Source organism: Pantherophis guttatus, chromosome 3 (assembly GCF_059756535.1).
Source record: "Pantherophis guttatus breed Tessera chromosome 3, ASM5975653v1, whole genome shotgun sequence".
Classification (NCBI taxonomy): domain Eukaryota; kingdom Metazoa; phylum Chordata; class Lepidosauria; order Squamata; family Colubridae; genus Pantherophis; species Pantherophis guttatus.
In genome coordinates, this window is record NC_142065.1 from 79,049,322 (window position 1) to 79,065,566 (window position 16,245).

The 16,245-nt window shown below is 38.3% G+C and overlaps 1 protein-coding gene across 2 annotated transcripts in view; it reads left to right on the forward strand.

Moving 5' to 3' along the window:
* Positions 1-2,185: 2,185 nt before the first annotated feature.
* DNAI3 (dynein axonemal intermediate chain 3) overlaps positions 2,186-16,245 on the forward strand; it is a 48,496-nt gene continuing 34,436 nt past the window's right edge. For both annotated transcript variants that reach the window (XM_034437124.3, XM_034437125.3), the window contains exon 1: positions 2,186-2,316. The gene's annotated coding sequence lies outside the window, so the exon portion shown is untranslated. The remainder of the gene's footprint in view (positions 2,317-16,245) is intronic.

Consider the following 16,245-nt stretch of genomic DNA (forward strand, 5'->3'; position numbering starts at 1 on the left):
GCTGTACCCAATCTGGACTTGTAACTCCAAGATACATCATACCTGAAAAGAATTCCCCATTGTACCGTAGAAGCCTGTTCAAAAATATTGAGGAGTTTCGTCTTCCTGAAATGCCCAATGAGCCATTGAGCTTCTGAGCTCTTCTATGGATTCAGAAATATCACAAAGAGACAAATCAGAGAAATGCAAAGTGAATAAGGTTAACCAACAGACCTGACTTCTTCCTGTCCTGTCCTGGATTATAATTCCCATACTCAAATGAAAATACAAGTTATGAAAATGGAATTCTTCAGGCAAAATAGATGGCTTTTGGGACTATTTAACTTTCTCATATTGCACTTTAGGAATTGAACGCTTGGCTCACGGTGCACACAAAGTTCCATATAATTCCAAGAAATTTTATTTTATTTCAGATCTTTGGAGCTAGACTTCACAATGGTTATTGAATGATAATGAAAGACACATTATATTTAAATAACTATTATTTTCTTGGGATTATCACATTAAACCAAACCCATATCTGTGCCAAAAAGCCTATAAAAATGTTCAATCTGGAATCCTGGCAGAGTTAAAAATTGCACAAAGATTCACTTCAAATAGAGCAATGGTCCAATAAGTCATCAGCAACCTAACCGAGAACTGGACATATAATCTGTTTGGATTGGGATTGATTGATTGATGTGCTGCCCATCTCCTTCCACTCTGTTGTGCGATCAACTGTGCAGACTGGGGATGCTGTTAGATTTGCTATAGCTTCTGCGCGTTCAAATGATAGCATTTGTCTATTTTATTTAGCAGATTACTCAACATAATCTTACACTTGAAAACTATAGTTATTGCAAGATCTGTGAATTACAAGCCATATATTATGTACTCTGATTTCACCATGTAGATTTTAAAGTTACACTAGTTTTTCCATTTTTTTCTAAATCCAATTGAGAGTTCTAATTCTTACTAGTTATTTCTAAATATTTTAAGACTAGGATTTCTGAAAAACTGTTTCGTCACATATGAATCTGAATGTAATTTGGAACCCAGTTGCATATACCAATTGCTAAACTGGCTAAATTGGGATTAGTGGAAAACTCCTTGTTGAAATTTCCTTCTCGGGGATGATAGGTAATTAATGATAGGGAGCCCAGTCACTTCTTGGTTATATAATTTGATTGATCAATCAATAAAATAAACCCAGTGTTCTCCAAAAGAGCTCTTGAGATATCTTGGCACTTCAATTTCCCATTTCCCAGCATCCATTTCTGACATTGTGTAATTTAGTCTTGGGTGTCTTTTAAATATAGATTGTTTCAAGTGCTAATTGAACAGAAAAGCAATTTTTACAACAGGCACTCAAACATTATGAAAGGATTTAGAAAACAGCTTCATTAGCATCACAATAGTCATCTTGTTAATAAGGGCCATGAATTTTAAGTATGGCTATTAAATGTCATACGAAAAGTATCCTAAAATTTACTGAAGTTATACAAAGACCACTTACTGCACTGTTAAGAAACTTTTAAGAAAATTTGCCAATCTTTAGAAAAAATACGGTCCCTGTCCTAATGTTCTCTTTTATTTGTATTCATCTCATGAGTTATGTTTATACTTATGTATGTTATCTAATACATGCTTGACGAAATAAAATAAATAAAATAAATTTGTCATTGATCTTTTGTGGCTGTACTGTATGCATAGCAATTTGTGAGTCTCTAATGAAATCTCCTTTTAGTACTGAGAAAGATCTACTGTACTGTGCTATCTTTGACTGTTTCTCCACAAATGAAGCCAAAGTAGATCCAAAATGTACTTAATTTATTAAAGTGATTAGATCGGTTTAAAGGAAAAAGTCAGCCATAATCTGAAGACAGATTTTTCCCCAAAAGAATTACAAAATCAGGAAATACCACTTTAAAAAAAACAACAACCCTATATCGAGGGCTGGCAACAGAACAGAGGAAAATGATTACTGGAAAGCAACATCGGTACATTCCTTCGCACCTACAACCTGTGATCCGAATCTTACATGGATTCAGGACCCAACAAAGCCGATAAGCACAGTTCGCTCTTACACACCGACATGCTAAAGGCAGAGCATGCTGGAACTTGTAGTTCGCTCTATGCTCTTGGCTCCTTTCTGTAAGAGGGGAGGGTTAAGCGTACAGAATGCTCATTCGTTCTTGGAGACGCCAATCTTGGGCGGCTGTTGACTATAGCAACTGAACGACTCCTGTTGCGGAAAGGAGCTTTAAGAGCTGAAAAGGGGAAAAAGAAAGAAAGACAGAAAAAGGGGGTAAAAGACGGACAATAACTTCGCAAGCGGTAAGTAGTGATCTCTGAGAGAGGGGAAAGTGGCGCACTGGGAACAAAGCCCCATCGGGAGTATGAAACAACAAACAAACTTGGGCAGAACTGAAGCATCTTTTCCCCTTCTCGAAAAGCTGGACTACATAACACCACGTTCACAAGCTGTCCTAACTGGGAATTGTGAGAATTGTAGCCTGCTCCATAGGAAGGGACCCCAGACTGGCAAGCATGGTTTCAACATTTTCTCTTCATTGTGCCAGGACTAAAGCTACATATTTATTTGCGTACCCATTGCATAGATAGAGAAATAGTGGCTTCCTTCCACCTTAACCAGTGTCAAACAACTGAATGGACTCGCTCATAGTAGTTTTGCAGCATTGCTGGCTTTTTGTCAATGGGACCCTAGGACAGATATAAGGAGCTGAAACAAGAGAGTGGGTTTACCTTGATCCTAAGTCATTTTGCTACCTAAAGCAGATGCTATATGTTCTTCCTTTGCCATTCAAATTCAGGAAGGAAGGAAGGAAGGAAGGAAGAAGGGAAGGAAGGAAGGAAGAAGGAAGGAAGGAAGGAAGGAAGGAAGGAAGGAAGGAAGGAAGGAGGAAGGATTCTAAACCAGCGAACACTGTAGTTTATTAGATAAACTGAGATTTTAAATTCCTGACTTAAAGGTGTTTCTCAACCATGGCAACTTCAAGCTAGATAAACTTCAACTCCCAGAATTCCCCAGCCAGTATATTCTGGGAACTGAAGTCCATAGAGCTTAAAGTTGCAAAGATTGAGAACCAATGACTTAGTGTGATGAGTGAACCCAGGTGTTATCTGGCTCTGACGTTTGAGTTTAATATACTGACAATCAAGAGGCAATATTTAGCTGACTTTGGACCTAGTCCATATTTGGATGGGAGCCCACTGGAAAATCCCAGGGCTATATGTTCTGCTGGGAGGTGGAAAAATATATTGGAGAAGACAAAAACTAATCACTTCTATATTGCTGATGAGAACATTATATAGACATTTTCCTGGAATCGTCAGGAATCAAATGTGACTCAAAGATGACTACATTTTCCTTAATCTAATGCAATTGATTGTATTAAAAGTCCTTTTAAGACCATTTTCTTTAGGAATTTCCTTCTGATTGCTTTATACCCCCAAGATGGAAAGGATTTGTGCAATTTCTAGATTATATCCTCCTTTTCTTGAGGAAATATCTGAAGAGAGAGATAAAGGAAGAAATAAGGGGAATTGGGGAAAGGCAGCACAAGTTCTAGGGACCTTGTTTAGATTCATTCAAGTCTCTTTGACTTGGCATAGCTGTGCTTCCAAGCCAAGGGACAATTTCCACCTACTCAGCATGGTAGAATGAATATGTATTATATTGCATATAATGACCAGTTTGATACATTGCATGCAGGTATTTGGTGTGTAATTTAGCATCATGCAAGATAGCTAATGTGCATTATCATTTATGACTTAGCATGATGTATGAACCTAGTCAATTATAGCTTGTTAAATAAACTATGGTTAATTAAATAGCTTGGAATGATATTGGCCCAATCAATAAGTAATCTCTATACTGCTTGACTGTCTATTAAATGGGTAATGTGGAGGCGTATATGTTCATTTGCTAAAAGCTCGGGCTATAATTATGTGAAATATAATACAAACCATGATTAGGAAAGTCAGCTATCATGTCTATGTAATTGAAAGATTAATTTAAAAGAATACAAGTGTCTGGATACATAATGTAACAGTGACATTTTTAAAAGGCTGTGTTCTTATTCACATGTGTTAAGTGTTAATAAAGACAAAGACACAGATAGACAGACAGAAAGATAATTGATTAGTCTTACTTATGGCTATATAAAAATACAGGATCTAATTCTGGGGTAAAATAGATAAAAGAAAATACAATAAAATACACATGTTTTATATCCATTCCAAAATTTATTTTCAGTGAACATGCACTAAGCTTTCTTAGTGTATGACTGTTGTCAAAAAGCCACACATCATACCAAAGATTAGGGCTGCATAGGTTGTCAGTTCCAATGTTGCCACATATTATATAAATATTATACAAATCTGGGATGGCTACATCTTGGACTACTCATGTTATTGCACCAGAATATTGCAGAGCTGGAAAAGGGTACAACAGATTTTTCCCATGAGAAAATATTGTTTGAGTCTTTACTTTAAAAATTGAGTACAAAAGGACAGAGTACAGGTACAGGAGTATGGTAGGGAGAAAATGGATGAAGAAGACTTTTTCTTCCTATGTCATAACATTTGAATGTATGTTCTTCCAGTGAATGTTAGTAGATTCATCATAGCTAAAGGGAGTTGCTTTTTAATAAAACATATATGATAACGTTAATTTGCAGATTGTCCAATCATTTAAAACATTAGATTGTGATTAACAAAATAGAGATTAAACCAAAACCACAGTAAGCAAAGTAGTAAATTTTAAACACATGCATACTCTTGATGGGTGACCACAATCAATTTGGACCATGTTGGAATAATACAGTTTTTATGCCTTGTAAAATGCAAGGAGAGAAAGTGAGAATTGAATGCATCTCTGGAGGAAATGTGTTTGAAAGCTTTGGTCTACTATAGAAAAAGTGGTCGCTTAATCCATGCCCTTCCTACTGCTTGCTACTTCTTCTTCTTGTGCCACATTCGTCATTGGATGTTGGTGATCATATTGGCGATCCTATTTTTATCAACAGCCGCACGAAAAAGTGCTGTTGAGTTTTGTCCAAACCAATCCCTTAGATTTTGAAGCCATGATGTTCTTCTTCTGACTGGACCTCATTTGCCTTCAATCTTTCCTTGGAGGATTAAGTGAAGTATGCCGTAAAAAAAATCTGAAACAAAAATCAACAGCTACAAGAACAAATAATCATAAAAGCCATTAAGGCCAAGTAAAAATATATATTTAAAAGAATGGATAAATAAAAAAAGCCATTTAACAAGAAACACAATTGGTGTTAGAGAGAGCATTTGGAAGACTAGGTGTTAGAACAAAGAAGGCTATATGGTGGATCTCCAGAGAAGGATCTCAAGAAGGATTTCCTAAAGCCAAGCAGATTCAAAGAGTGGCAATTCTGCAGCATTTTATAGCAGCTACATATAATAAGAAAGGAACAGTAATTTTAATATAGGAGACTAGTATAGCATCCATAGATATTCCTAGTTTTCCCTTAAAAAAATAATACTTAAGTTTTTGTATTTACTGAATGCCCTATTAATCTCTACAGAACAGTTAAAGTGAACCCACTTACAAAATTGCCACCATTTAGAAACAAAGTCAGAGTAAAAAAGAAATGTAAATTTAACAAAAAAGCAATAATTAAAAGAACTTAATGCTAGATGCTTTTTAGATTTAGCACAAGAGCAGATGGCATTTATCCAGTGAAACAAACAGGGAACCCTAAAGGCTGAAACATCTCTTTTTCTGAAGTTCTCATGTTGTTTTTACTGGTTTTGGGGGTTAAAACGTGTCTTTTGATGGTTCAGGTTTTTTTGCCCCAAAACAAATTGCAATCTTTAATGAGTAAAGTGCATACATGTGACATTAAAACAGTTCAATCCCAGTGCCAATTAATCATTCTTCCTTCCTGGAACAAACAACATTCATGTCTTTGCTGATAACTAATTAACTATCCCCATCCTTGCATACTTAGCAACATGCTGGTTGTTTTGTAAGGTTAAATATTTCACCCCATTAGCTAATTACAAGAATGTGCTCTTACTCTATTTTTTTTCTCCCTTTCTGGCCTAAGGTAACTTTTAGTTTTCTACCACAGCCATCTGTCAGTCATTTTTCAATACTGGAATGAGGGAAGTTGAATGCACAAATCAGCCCATACCACTTTACAAAGAAAACAAAAAAGATAGCTGCCTTTATAATTTCTCCTTCCAACGGGATTTTATCTGTTTTACAGTTTTGTGCAAATACAATTCTAGAGGCTGTTATTATATGAATAATCAAATATGTATCTTCTTTACTATATTTCTCTGGTACAATTCCCAATAAGAATATCTCTGGTTTTAACTCTATATGTTGCTACAGCATTCCCTCTAACCATGTTTGTATTTTCACCCAATATTGTTTTACTTCTTTACACAACCACCACATATGATAGTATGATCCCGGCAACTGGTGATATTTCCAACACTTAGCTGATTTATTTTTAAACATCTTAGCTAATCTTTCTGGTTTTAGAAAATTTTAGAATGTGTAGAAATGAATAGATTAACATTGAGAATAAAAGATAAAGAGGAGTCAATGTATTTCAAGACATGGGATAAATTTTATGATTAGTTAGAAAAGAAATATGAATAAGGATATAAAAATAAAATAGATAGAGAATAGATGAGAGAAAACAATTAGAAGAATAGATACCCAGATGATGTCAAGTAAAAGGAGAAAGGGGAGGGGGGTAAAAGGGAAAAAAGTGAGATATTATAAACATGTACGCAAATGATGAAATAAAAATAAATAATAATTGAATAAGAAATTGAATTGAGAATAAACATAATTAGAAAATCAGGGCTGCTCGAATACCACTTTAGATTGAACTGAAAAACAACAGGAGAGAGGGGAAGGAGTAGAAAGAGAGGAAGGGAGAAGAGAGGAGAGGAGAGAAGAAGAGAAAGAAGAAAGGGAAAAGGAGAGGAAGAAAAGGGAGGGGAAAGAGGAGTAGAGAAGGTTAGAAGGGGGGAAGAAGAGAGGAGTAGGGGAAGAGGAGGGGAAGTAGGAAAGAGAAGGAGAGAAAGAACGAAGGAAGTAGGAGAAGAGAGAGGAAGGAAGAGAAAGGGAGGAGAAGAAGAAAGGTTGGAGTAAAGGTAAAGGCTAAAAGAGGAGTCCCGAAAAAGTAAAAATTAAAAATTAAAGTTAAAAGAAAAGATGAATGAAAAATGATGGAAATGACTGTACATGTAAATGTGTTTATGAGAAATAAAAAAAATTATATATATATAAAAAAGAAAGCTGCCTTTAAGTCAAATAAAAGGTGATTGGAAAAGTGGAATTATAATTTTTGTTGTTCCAAAACATGAAATGTTGGCTTAGAGCTGATGTCGCGGTTTGTGGAAATTGCCAGGAATTTCTCCTCTCTAAATGAACTTAATGATCATTTATTTATTCAGTTTATATAGCCGTGTATCTCAAAAAGTCGCTCTGCATGGTGAACAAAATTAAAATAAAAACATTACAAAAATTAAAATACAAAGCAATTGAAAAACATCCAACTCAAATCATTAGTACAACTAAGAAGCGGGGGCCCTGAGCCCAGAACCAGGTCTTCACGGCTTTATGAAAGGCCAGCAGGGTTGGGGCCATCCTGATCTCTGGAGGAAGAATGTCCACAAGGTGGATCCTATGGCAGAAAAGGCACATCTTCTAGGCCCCAACAACCAGCAATTTTTTTTATGGAACACAAAGCATAACCATCTTGCTTAACCAGATTGGATGGGTAGAAACAACTGAGGAAGAGATGGTGTCCCTCAGTAATGCGATCCTAAACCGTGGAGAAATTTAAAATTGTCAACCAACACCTTGACTTGCACCCAGACTATACACTGGCAAAAGGTAATGGAATAATAGTGTTACATTCACAGGATAAACATGTCATTTGCTACCCATGTTGCCACATTCTGGACAAGTTGAAGCTTTCAAATGTTTTTCTATCTACCTAGCGACCGACCGACCAACCTACCTACCTACCTACCTACTGATCTGTCTGTCTGTCTGTCTGTCTGTCTGTCTGTCTGTCTGTCTGTCTGTCTGTCTATCTATCTATCTATCTATCTATCTATCTATCTATCTATCTATCTATCTATCACATTACTATAACCACCCATCTTATAACCAACTCGGGGCAGGTCCCAATCAAAAGTTAAAATAGCATAAAAACCATATTACTACATACTCTAAAACTAAACACATTAAAACCAAAAAAAAATCTGGCACCAAGTCAAATTTCTTCAAGGGCAGCCCCATCTAGCGTGCACTGAAGTAGTCCAGTAAAGTCATGAAGACACAAGTAACAGTGAGCAGGCCCTCCTGGTCCAGGAATAGATGCAGCTGATGCACCCTGTGCTCCACCAAAATTTCCATTCATTTCTAAGAGGGCAGGCAGAAAAAAATTTCACTTGCATCCAAGCCTTTAATCATCCTACTTGCTCTTCTTTGCACTTTTTCCAAAGTCTCAACATCTTTTTTGTAATGTGGTGACCAAAACAGGATGCGGTATTCCACATGTGGCCTTACTAAGGCTTTATAATCACATGATTTTGATTCTATGCTTCTGTTCTGTTTATACAACCAAGGATTGTATTGACTTTTTTGGCTGCTGCCGCACACTGCTGACTCATGTTTAAGTGATCACCCACTAGGACTCCAAGATCCCTCTCACAGTTACTGTTTTTGAGCCAGGTTTCACCTAGTGCTGTAATGGCTAACCTATGGCACGTGTGACACAGGTGGCACGTAGAGCCCTTTCTGCAGGCATGCCAGCCATCGCCCCAGCCCAGCTCCACTGCACATGTGCGCACGCCTCCCACCGGCCAGCTTGTCTTTGGGTCTCTAATGCACATGCGCGGGGGGCAAGATGCATGTGCCAGGGATGCTCACATTGCATATGGGGGTTTGCGCATCCCCCGTACCCCGTTTTGGGCCTGAAAGACGACCTGCACCAACCTGGAAGCCAAAATGGGGCAGATGATGTGTATTTGTGGGACGGGACGCATGTATGTGGGGGCACACACATTGCATTTTGGGGGTTCGGGCACGTGCGAGTGCATTCGTGCGCACATGCACATGCTTTGGGCACTCGGCACCAAAAAGGTTAACCATCACTGACCTAGTATGTACTTGTACCTTTGGGTTTTTTTGTTGACATTTTTGGGGTTTTTTGTTTGACATTAGATCAGTGGTGGAATTCAAATTTTTTTATTACCAGTTCTGTGGGCATGGCTTGGTGGGTGTGGCAGGGGAAGGATACTGCAAAATCTCCATTCCCACCAGTAGTGGTTTTCACTTACCATCGTTACTGGTTCGGAACTCTGAGCGCTCGCGCGCGGCACTTCACCACATGCACAGAACATTCTGTGCATGCACAGAGCATCCGTGATGACATCTGGGCGGGTGGGCGGAGCCTCCCACCGCAGCCATTACCAGTTCACCCGGAGCAGGGCAAACTGATAGAAACCCACCACTAATTCCCACTCCACTTCAGGGGAAGGATGCTGCAAAATCCCCATTCACTCCCCACTCCTGGGGGAAGGATATTGCAAAATCTCCATTCCCACCCCACTCTGGGGCCAGCCAGAGATGGTATTTGCCAGTTCTCCGAACTACTCAAAATTTCTGCTACCGGTTCTCCAGAACCTGCTGAATTTCACCCCTGCATTAGATCATTTCATACCATGGACACTGTTCTTAGGCGACTGCTGCTCTTATATATTTATATCAGTAATAAACAATGTTGGGATTTATATTATGATGCAATGATATCAGTTTGTAATTGTTTAGGATTTTGTGCTTCAATGTGGTTATCCTTGGAAAGAGCAACTTTGAAACACAACTTTATCCTGAATAAATAAGAGTAGAGGGCAATCAAAAGAGGGATAAATATAGTCATAGAGGGGAAAAAATCAATTAATGACTTATTTTTGTAATGACTATATAAAACCTCCAGGATTAGAAGTAATGGGATTTCAAATATGGATTGCTGGAGAATAACAGCAGATGGGACCTCTTGCTTCTGTGTCCTGCTTACACATTACATTGCGAGGCTTCTGATTGGCCATAATGGAAACATTGTAAGAGCCTGTAGTACAGTGGACTAAGCACTGTTATTAACATCTGCTGCTTGCAATTACTGCAAGTTCAAATCTCACCAGGCTCAAGGTTGACTCAGCCTTCCATCCTTTCAAAGGTAGGTGAAATGAGGACCCAGATTGTGGGGGAAATAAGCTGATTTTGTATAAATATACAAAAGTATGAAGGCTATTGCTTAATGCATTGTAAGCCGCCCTGAGTCTCTGGAGAAGGGCCGCATATAAATTAAAGCAAAAAAAAAAAAAAATGATGCTGGGATAAAGGTGCCTTTAGTCTGATCAAACAGGGCCCTTATGCTTCTTTCTCATTTTCTATTTGTCTCCCTCACGGTACTGTAATATAAAGCAGGTCTTCAGCCAGAGACAGTATTCAGATGTGAGCGTTCTTCCAACATTTCATTCAGGGGTGGTATTCACTTACCTTTGTTAACGGTTCGCAAATGTGCATGATCACTTCGCTCGCACGCGCCCCCTCTGTGCATGCGCAAGGCCTGCCACGCGTGCGCAGAGCGTCAAAAATGGGACGTGAGGACCAGAGGTGGGTTTCAGCAGGTTCTGTCCAGTTCTGGAGAACCGGTAGCAGAAATTTTGAATAGTTTGGAGAACCGGTAGTAGAAATTCTGACTGGCCTCGCCCACATCTATTCTCTGCCTCCCAAGTCCCAGCTGATCAGGAGGAAATGAGGATTTTGCAGTAACCTTCCTCTGGATTGGGGAGGGAATGGAGATTTTACAGTATCCTTCCCCGCCACACTCACCAAGCCACGCCCACCAAACCATGCCACGCCCACCAAGCCACACCCACAGAACTGATAGTAAAAAATTTTGAAACCCAAAAGATGTCCGGGTAGCTGGGCGGAACCTCCCGCAGCCGCCGCTACCAGTTTGCTCAAACTGGATAGAACCGGCTGAATACCACCATTGATTTCATTACTATTTCCCCTTTTTCAGGACTGTGACTTAGTCTCTACTCAGATTGAATTTATTAATTGCAAAGAAATCTGCCCTTTGCTGTCTACGTGATCTGGGCACATCAGTGATCACTAAAAGATATTCTTGACCTTTTACATTCTTCTCTCCTCTCCTCTCCTCTACCTCAGCGTCCCTTATCTTCCCTGCATCCTCTTCCCTTTTTCTTGAACACAGAACAGCAAAAAAAAAAAGGGGGGGGCAGAAAAGCACTCCAGCCCTTTCTTATGCCAAGGAGGTGCCGTTGCACACAGTTCTTATTTCAAAACCATTGCTGCCCTATAGGCACATGACAGTGACTACACGGTTGCTGTGTTTACTTTGAGAGCACAAGATGAACACAAATGCAGAATATTATATATGAGGGAGAAAGTAGCAGATGTTTGAAAATCACATCTACATGATTATTAACAGACTTACAGACTCCAGGTGTGGTCTAGGGTGTTCTTCGTGATAGGAGTAGATCAGTGGTAGGTTGCCCCTGGTTCAGATCGGTTCTGTAGAACTGGTAGTAAAACCAGCGGGAGGCACTGCCCACTGACCCTGACATCATCAGAAGTGATCTGTGCATGCTGATCCAGTAGTAAAGGTAAGTAGAACCCACCCCTGGAGTACACCTATTTTTGTTAAATACGCTAGAAAGTAAGCAAGGTAAGTCCTGGTCGATACTTGGATAAGAAATTTCTAGAAATCTCAGGACTTAGTCTAGATTGGGAAGTAAAAAAAAATCTCAGAAAAAGATTATAATATTATAATAGTAAGAATATTATTAATACATAGAAAGTAAATCCTATTTTTCCTCTTGTTTTCATTTCATTCACTAGATTTTATTACTGACCATAATCATCTGCTACTTAGTAAATTCATTCTAGTTTGCTATCTTTATTCATGTAGACGTTTTATGTGTAATTTAAGTTATTCTGAAAATATTCATTTTAACTATGTGAGAGCAATCCCGTAGGAATAATTAGGAACTTTCTGCATGGTTTTGCAAATTGCTTTCTAAAAATAGCTCGGTGATTAATCTCTGAAATTTCAATGTTGTTCATGTGACTCAAACGTTTGGATGACTTGATAGAAACAATCATATTTTCCAATCTGTGGGTTATTTCAGTTCCTTATTGTCAAAACAATAGTCCTTGTTTCTACAATAACCCTTTTTTTTAATTTTCTATTTAGAGCACTGAGCATTCTTATGCGTTTCTCCCATTTTCTGAAATCATCTGTTACATCAGATTTAGTACTTACTTTTGATGGATGCCTGTCCTGTAATATGCAGTTGCAGGGAAGACATCCGAGCAAAGTTAAGGTCTTTTAATTAAATGAATGCTAATGCTAACTTCAAAGTAAGTTAATGCCATTCCTGGGAACCTTTGAAAAGAAAACTGGTTTCTGTCCAATTCTGCCATGTGATGTAGGCCATCTCCACACGATGGTGCTACAGTTATTCTTTACTCTTATTCCCCATTAATTTGGCCATTCATTTAGTAAGGAACAAAACAACCATCTCAAAAGACCTGTGATTTCTGACCCTGACATTTAAATAGTATTAAATGGCTTTTATACAGGGCCATGTAAAAAAAAAAATCTCCTTATCCACATAACAAATACAAGCAGGCTTCCACAGCCCCATAATGAGGAAAATTATGTTGTTATGCTGGAGACCAAGTAGGATCAAGGCTGTTTGAATCTTCATAGGGAAGTTGTTTATGAAGTAGGTAACTGGGAGCAGAAAGCATACTTCCTAAATCCTATCTGTCAGTCCTGTGTGGAAACCAAAACTGCTTCACTGAGGGGACACAGAACTTATCTACCTTGCCTGATTGGACGTATTTTTCTAGAAAACAAATTAAGAATCATTTCAGTGCTTTAATTATATGTGCAACATGGGCTTGCATTGTTCTTCCAAGATCAATATGGCTATAATTTTGTGTCAAATTGGAGTCCTCATATTAGACATAAAGTCAGAATCCACATAGAATGCATTGCAGTGATTAAGATTGCAAGTTACTAGCATGTGCCGCAAAAGATATGGTCTAATAATTGCCATTTTTAAGAAGGAGCCATCCTGCTCTCCTTCAGAGGGGCATTCATGTATCAATTAAGGCATCCCCAATAACCCAATTAACTCTTTCATTTTGCCTCTGACATGTCTAAATTGTATAGTAATTTTATTAAAAATTATAATTACAATAATATTAATACAAACTAGAAAAGAAAAGAAAAAAAATGGGTGCAGAAAATAAAAAGGAGAAAAGCAAGAAAAATAATGGAGAAAAGAAAAAGAAAAGAAATATATAAAGAAATGACTTCCTTCTTCCTCACAAATATTAGTGTTTGTAAGTCAAATTTAGGTGGTTCTCCTTTAAATTGAAATCTTTAGTTCCTTCTACTTCCCTTAGTGTCCAATCTTTGTGGTGGCACAGTGGTTAGAATGCAGTACTGCAGTCTAATTCTGCTGACTGCTGGCTCCCAGCAGTTTTGCAGTTCAATTCTCATTGGCTCACTGATGCGCTGACTGTTAGGGCTGTAAGGCACTGTGAAGCAGTATATAAGTTAAAGTTCCACTTGATTTTTTTCTAAAAGAATTCAAAACAAAAGCATTTTTCCATGGGAAATCTTTTTATAATTAATTCCAAAATCTTATTTCAAATTCATCTGTACCCTTAGTTCATTTGTAACGTTTCAAAATCAAAGTTCTAATCACTCTTTTGTTGTTTATTCAAAAAAAAATATATTTTAAGTCCTTAACCTTGTATTGAAAACATCTTTTGCTAAGAAGGAAACTAACCCAGTGATTTCAGACTTGTTGAACCAAATGTTCCTAATAGCCACAAAACAGTTAACAAGCAATTTCCAAAAGTGATTAGAAAAGGAAGTATGTGAATTCAGTGTCCCATTGAAGGGGCTGACCATAATCTGAACGAGATGGCTATTTCTTCATCTCCCAGAACTCTAAAACCCATGGGAGATAGCTGTCTTGCAGTCTTTCTATGAAGAGCAACTGTCTGGAGCACTTATTGGCATTCTCAAGTCCTTTCTTTGTCCAGAGAAGAATTACAAACAGTTACAGGTGAAACTTGAAAAATTAGAATATCGTGCAAAAGTTCATTTATTTCAGTAATGCAACTTAAAAGGTGAAACTAATATATGAGATAGACTCATTATATGCAAAGCGAGACAGTTCAAGCCTTGATTTGTCATATTTTTGATTATTATGGCTTACAGCTCATGAAAACCCCAAATTCACAATCTCAGAAAATTAGAATATTGTGAAAAGGTTCAATATTCTAGGCTCAAAGTGTCCCACTCTAATCAGCTAATTAAACCATAACACCTGCAAAGGGTTCCTGAGCCTTTAAATGGTCTCTCAATCTGGTTCAGTAGGAATCACAATCATGGGAAAGACTGCTGACTTGACAGTTGTGCAGAAAACCATCATTGACACACTCCATAAGGAGGGAAAACCTCAAAAGGTAATTGGAAAAGAAGTTGGATGTTCCCAAAGTGCTGTATCAAAGCACATTAATAGAAAGTTATGTGGAAGGGAAAAGTGTGGAAGAAAAAGGTGCACTAGCAGCAGGGATGACCGCAGCCTGGAGAGGATTGTCAGGAAAAGGCCATTCAAAAGTGTTGGGGACTTTCACAAGGAGTGGACAGAGGCTGGAGTCAGTGCATCAAGAGCCACCACACACAGACGGATCCTGGACATGGGCTTCAAATGTAGTATTCTTCATCAAGCTGCTCCTGAACAACAAACAACGTCAGAAGCGTCTTACCTTGATCTAAAGAAAAAAAGAACTGGTCTGTTGCTCAGTGGTCCAAAGTCCTCTTTTCTGATGAGAGCAACTTTTGCATTTCATTTTGAAACCAAGGACCCAGAGTCTGGAGGAAGAATGGAGAGGCACACACTGCAAGATGCTTGAAGTCCAGTGTGAAGTTTCCACAGTCTGTGTTGATTTGGGGAGCCATGTCATCTGCTGGTGTTGGTCCACTGTGCTTCATTAAGTCCAGGGTCAACGCAGCTGTCTATCAGGAGATTTTGGAGCACTTCATGCTTCCTTCCGCAGACGAGCTTTATGGGGATGCTGACTTCATTTTCCAGCAGGACTTGGCACCTGCCCACACTGCCAAAATTACCAAAACCTGGTTCAATGACCATGGGATTACTGTGCTTGATTAGCCAGCAAACTCGCCTGACCTGAACCCCATAGAGAATCTATGGGGCATTGCCAAGAGAAATATGAGAGACATGAGACCGAACAATGCAGAAGAGCTGAAGGCCGCTATTGAAGCATCCTGGTCTTCCATAACACCTCAGCAGTGCCACAGGCTGATAGCATCCATGCCACGCCGCATTGAGGCAGTAATTGATGCAAACCAAGTACTGAGTACATATGCATGCTTATACTTTTCAGAGGTCCGATATTGTTCTATGTACAATCCTTGTTTTATTGTTTTCATGTAATATTCTAATTTTCTGAGATTGTGAATTTGGGGTTTTCATGAGCTGAAGCCATAATCATCAAAATTATGACAAATCAAGGCTTTAACTATCTTGCTTTGCATGTAATGAAACTATCTCATATATTAGTTTCACCTTTTAAGTTGCATTACTGAAATAAATGAACTTTTGCATGATATTCTAATTTTTCAAGTTTCACCTGTAGTCTGTTTATTAGCTCTTCATTCCAATGTGGTGGTCAGTTCCATTTTTGTGAATCTGTCTTCTGTTTACCATTCCCCTAGTTTGAAAAATGGCTCCAGAACACCATGTTCCTACAACAGCACTGGCCTTGGCAAGTTGAACCAATTTATTTCTGGTATATAGCTGAAACTGAAATGTTCAGTTAAATTCCCCCTTGTTTTCAGTTTTAGACAAGACAAAATATTAAGTTAATTAGTTTGATTTTCCCCTTTTGTGTGGAGTGAGAATAAAGGGACCTATAATAGTTGGGGTAAACAGTGATTTTTCTCTTTTTTTCCAGGATTTTAATTCTGAAAAAATTAAACAGAAACTAAGATAATCACAGATAACGTTCTAAATGCTTCTGAGGACTTGAGAAATGAAAATGGTGATCATAAGACAGGGACCTTAAATGGAGAGTGATGATGAAGAATATATTCC